This window comes from Manis javanica, chromosome 4 (assembly GCF_040802235.1).
Source record: "Manis javanica isolate MJ-LG chromosome 4, MJ_LKY, whole genome shotgun sequence".
In the NCBI taxonomy this organism is placed as follows: domain Eukaryota; kingdom Metazoa; phylum Chordata; class Mammalia; order Pholidota; family Manidae; genus Manis; species Manis javanica.
Genome location: NC_133159.1, coordinates 103174064 through 103179737, shown reverse-complemented (window position 1 = coordinate 103179737; position 5674 = coordinate 103174064). Strand labels below are relative to the sequence as shown.

General features: G+C 38.3%; 1 long non-coding RNA gene across 1 annotated transcript; it reads left to right on the top strand.

The window, feature by feature from the left end:
* The first annotated feature begins 283 nt into the window (after nt 1-283).
* LOC140848724 (uncharacterized) lies at nt 284-5460 on the top strand. Its single transcript, XR_012129835.1, has 5 exons — nt 284-354; nt 2863-2966; nt 3062-3199; nt 4311-4331; nt 4906-5460. It is a non-coding gene; the product is annotated as an uncharacterized lncRNA (long non-coding RNA).
* The last annotated feature ends 214 nt before the right edge of the window (nt 5461-5674 follow it).

The following is a 5674-nucleotide window of genomic DNA, read 5'->3' as shown; positions in this document are numbered from 1 at the left end:
CAGTTTGCATCTCATATAATATGGTTGTCTTTTATTTCATCTTTTTATATTGCAAAAATTTTGTTGCATATTGTTGTGTAAGCTTTGTTGCATATGCAATGGCAAATAGAAATTGTGACAGTGGACATACCTGTCTTGTTCTTGACCTTAGAGGAAAGGCATTCAGGTATTTATTAAGTAAAATGCTGGCTGCAGGTGTTTTGGTAGGAGCCCTGTTTTTCTGGTTGAGGAAGTTTCTTTCTTTTCCTGTTTTGTCAAGAGTTTCTATTGCGAATGAGGATTAAGTCTTGCTGAATGGCTTTTCTGTGTCTCCTGAGGTGATCTGTATTTTTTGTTTTTTATTTTATTAATATGGTAAGTTCCATTGATTTTCAAAGTGTATACCAACCTTGTATTCCTGAGAAAAGGGTAACTTCTTAATGCTGTATTATTCTTTTCATATGTTGTAGTCAGCTTAATATTTTATAAAAGATGTTTGCATCAGTATTTAAGAGGGATATTAGTCTGTACATTTCTTTTTTTGTGGTATCTTTGGCTTTGGCATCAGAGTAATACTGGCTTCGTAGAATGAGTTTGGAAGTGTTTCCTCCTCCTCTGTTGTCTGAAAAAGTTTGTGTAAAATTCACATTTTTTTTTCTTCAATTATTTGAAATAATTAACCAGTGAAGCCATCTAAGCCTGGTTTTTGGATTGTGGTAAGATTTTAAATTACTACAATTTAAGTTTAAATTAAATTAAAATTTTGTAGTTGTATATTTTACATTTTCATGTAAGTGTCTAATTTGTTGGCACAAAGTTCATAATATTCCCTTAAAATTCTTTTAACTTTTCTAGGTGACGTAGTGCTATCCCTTCTTTCATCCCTGAATTTGGTTATTTTTGTTTTCTCTTTTGTTAGTCTAGCTAAAGACTTATGAGTTTTAAAAAATCTTTTCTAAGCACAACTTTTGATTTTATTTATTTTTCTCAGTTGTTTTCTATTTCAGTAATTTCCTCTCTGATCTTTATTATTTCCTTCCTTCTGCTTGCTTTGGATTGAATTTGCTCTTCTTTCTGTAGTTCCTAAAGCTAAGCACTTACTGATTTGAGATCTTTTTCTTTCTAATGTGTTGTTTGTGGCTACAAAATTCTTTCTGAGCATGCTTTAGCTGTATCTCATATATTTTGATATGTTGTGATTTTGTCTTAATTCAGTGAAAAGCATTTTCTAATTTCTTCTGTGGTTTCTCCTTTCATGCTGGGTTATTTACAAATGTTTTGTTTAATTTCCAAATATTTGAGGCATTATTAATTCATTTCTGATACTGGTTTCAGTCAAATTTCATTGTAGTTGGGGAACAAATTTGTAATGATTTCAGTCCTTTTATATTTATTGAGACTTATTTTATGCCATGGCATATGGTTTATCCTGGAGAATATGTTATGTGTGCTTGAAAAGAATGTGGATTCTGCTGTAGTTTGGTTATGTGTTATGTAAGTGTCAGGTCCTGTTTGTTATAGTGTATAAGTCTTCATATCCTTGTTGATTTTTATTTGTTGTTCTATCAATTATTGAGAATGGGACACTGATATTTCCAACTTTAATTGTACATCTTTCCTTTCAGTTCTGTCAGGTTTTTGCTTTATGTTCATAACTCTAGTTATGTATACATTTATAATGTTATATTTTTCTAATTTGATCATTTTCTTACTATGAAATATTCTTCTTTGTTTCTAATAATATTTCTTGTCCTTATGTCTGTGTTGCCTGATACCAAATTCATTAATATCTCCTCCCCTACATGAGCATCTCGGCCCTTTTGGTGTGAAGGTCACGTCTTCCCTGAGCAGTACTACTAGCCCTGGGGGTTTGGAGGGGGTACTTGTTTATGCTGAAGAATTGTGAATGCTTTGTCAGTGGATGGTCTTGAGCATAACAGTGTTGGACAATAGCCTAAGACTGGTAAATTCTCCTTTGACTATGTTCTACTGACATGTTTCTGGTCATTTTCATCCAGCAATGTGGATGTAGTATTCACCCTTTCCATAACTGGAAGTGGAGCCACGTTTATTAAAAGTCAATCTAGGACTCCATTTTTGATATATCCTGTGTCTGTGTGACATTTGTTCTGGTTTCTTGAACTCTCAGAGCTCATCTTGAGCCTTAGTACTTAGTTTATGATGTCCTGTGAATGTCATATGAGTTGGTCTCCGGGAAAGTTATTCCTGTGTGCTGAATGCAGTTCAGCCATTTAGGAAGTGTTTGCATCTTTTTCATTTTTCCTTCCACTTTTCCCTTTATTCCTGTGTTCTCTGTCCTTAGATACTACCTTCCCTCTGCTTTCTTTCCTAGAACCTACCCCTAGATCTGCCTCACTGACTCTAGCCAACTGGCCCTCCAACAGATCAGGGAACAACTGTGCTCAGATCTCTGCTCTGCTCTCTTGAGAGATCCCCTTTCAAAGCTCGAACCACAGGGACCGGGCTTTTCCTTAAAAAGACCTAAGACCAGGCTTTTGGAATTTTTGCTCAAGGGAGCATGTGGTCTTGACTGAATGATGACTGGCACGGGGAGACTGAGTGGATGACAAAAGCTTTATCCAGACTGGTGCTGGTTTAATCCATGGCGAGGATCACTCTTTTTTTCCTAGTCAGAGCTCATTGCCTTTATCCGATACACATGCACTTCATTGAGCTAAAGCTGTAGAGCAGTGCAGCCTTGATTTATGAGGCCTGTGTTTCTTCCCTGATCCCGGCTGGCACAGTGCTGTAGGCTTTGCTTTTATGTGTCCATTTTAGGGGGCAACTGGCGACCAGCTGTTGGAAACTGGTTTAAGAAAATAATAAAAATAAAAGTACTCATGGACTATCCCGTCATTCCAGGTTTCTGGTACCTGCCATCAGCCTTGGAATAAATAAAGGAGTCTTTCCCATTTGGAATGAGATTTCTCTATGACAATTAGATTTATATTGTGCTGGAATGATTGGTAGGTACCAAAGGGGTCTTGCCTGAGGATGAAGTTAATAATTGAGACTGTTAGAACAATAACTCACATGGTCCCCACCCCCTTTATCCCTGAAGGGTCCCGGAATACTACATGTGTAATATACAACCAGGTCTGGAGCTCCTGCTAAACTCAGCTGTGTCTGGGTTGGAAGATAACACCTGGGAAAGACTGGACACAGACAGTGCAGGCTCTCTGTGAGGCTCCCCTCCCAGGTCAGGGGGTATCGTGGGGAAGGAGCCCATGGCGGAAAGAATGGGGCAGGTTGTTTTGGGAGAGCGGCATGCTCACATACACTAGCAGTGTTGTAGAGAGAGTAAGGGGTAACAGACCTCTTCAATGACCATGATTCTCTGAATGTTCTGAGATGCAGATCCTTCAAAGTGTTTTATGTACTGTGCATATGTGATACATGTCAACCACCTCAGGGCATTTGTTCATTTGTTTAGGATCTATTTTCTGTATACTTTAAAGAAAGACTTGAGATAGCTTATCATAAAATGCATGTAGTACAGGACAGTTAATATTTAAATTGATGGTGAAAATCATGTAGACTGAGGAGAACATAAACACTTCAAAACCTTAAGCCAGCATTTGTTAAACTAAGTTACTCAATTAGTTCTACTCGTGTAAATAGGTATTTCTTGAAAAGGTTGGTTCTCTAATCAAACAAATCAAGTAGACTCTGAGTGGAGAAAAGTTAGATTTTTTTTTTAAACTGCAAAATCTCCCAGATCCTTTAATTTGCTAAAACATACTATAAACTTACCAGAGAGGAATACCACTACATGTTTTTTTCATGGTGTTCTACAAAACAGGCCTCATGAAAAATGGACTTATGCCAGTTTCTGGAACAGAGCAGTAGTTCACATTCCAATCTCCTTAGGCATCATGCAAAAAAAGACATTTATAATGAATATAATCTAACTCTTTAGATGAATGAAACTTATTTTTGAAAATAAATTTTAAAAGGATTTATTCCATGAATATTTATTCAGAGGGTACTAGATGATGTGATTGGTACTGTCATGAGCAGTGGCTTTGTAGAAAAGGCTGGCATGCTTTCATTATGGCCATTTCTTGTTTTGACCCATAACACAATTTGGAAAATATTGGGGAGGGTATCAAATTACAAAGTACAAGCTCCTAGAAGGTAGGATTGCCACATAAAGTGCGGGACACGCAGTAAAACTTGAATTTCAGATAAACAACAAATAAATTTTTAGTATGCTTAAAAAATTGCATAGAACATACTTGTTCATTTTTATTCTGTAGATAAAATTCAAATTTAACTGATTTCCCTGCATTTTTATTTGCTAAATCTAGGAACCCTGCTGGAATGTCAAGGTATGAGTCATATGTTTGAATTACTCAGGAGCCTCTACTATGCAGTAATCACCATAGCGGGCATCACTGCAGCCCTCTTTCAGTCGACACACACTGATCAAAGATGCCATGAGTTGTCCAATCTGTCTTCACCTGTGCCACAACCAAATCTCAGGAGTTCTAGCTCTTATCTCTGTCTTTCCTTGGGAAATGTCCTGCTTTGGAACACTCGCAAGTTGGCACTCAGCCCTTCAGTTCCCTGAAGTCAGTGGTCAGCAATATTTTGGTTGTCATGGGCCAGTAAGGATTTTACCTTCTAGGCAAGCCCCCCCAGCATTTATCACACCATCTCCACACTTGTAGTATATTATTAGCCTTTTATGCCTTCTCTCACCTGTTGAAATGAGAACGCAGGGTCTCTGGGCCTCTGTAGCCCTTTCCCTTACATTAACTTAAGTCACACCAGATGTGGGCCTTTACTGCTTAGGAAGACTAATTGATTTCACTAGTCACAATACTTCTATTGTTTTATTTTAAAAAAACCACAAATAAACACAGTAATGGGTTTTCTCTTCTTTCTCTCTCCTCTTGCCAGAAGACCCGAAGATTATTCAATTAATGGAGCCCAAAAAGCGTGACAAAAAATCCATGGATGGAGTACATCTCCTGTTAAAGAAAAAAAGAAAGAAAGAAAGGGGGAGGATAAAGTGTTGTACAGAATAGGGAAGGAAGCCTCTCGGGGACCAGCAGTAACTCTGATGGATGGCTGGTTTAAGACGTTATTATTTGTTATGTGAGTATAGGGAGATGGCAGCCAAGCTGAGCAATACACCTGCTGGGCTCCAAGAAGCCAAAACAGCTGCACACATTGATTTAGAAGCTTGCTACTTGGGGCTACAGGAACGAATCAAGTGACAGCTCATAAAAAAAGAGGGTTTTATGATTCTCCCCCCTCTTTCTGTAAGCAAACCACCACATCATATGTTTTCCTAACGCGGTCATAACTCAAAATTAAATCCCAGCCCAAGGTGTCAGCCTGGTGCCATGTCAGGATTCTAACGGCTTGTTTTAGAGGTAGCCATGGAGATGGTGGAGGAGGGATGGGGAGCAGGTCTTGGGAGGTGGGAAGGGGTACACAGTGCCCTTTGCTTCAGTGTGGCTTATGCACTTAAGGACAATTAAACATAGAGTTTTAAAAAAGTGAATTAAATAACAGTGTTTAGTTGGTGATTTTATGTTAATTACAACCTCATTTCATAGTGTTAAAATGCAAAGCACTGTCCCACTGGGGACCTCCTCCTTGCCAAGGTGAGCAAGGGTGAGTTGTACCACGTGTATGCCAAGGTGAGGCTCTGGGGGGCCCT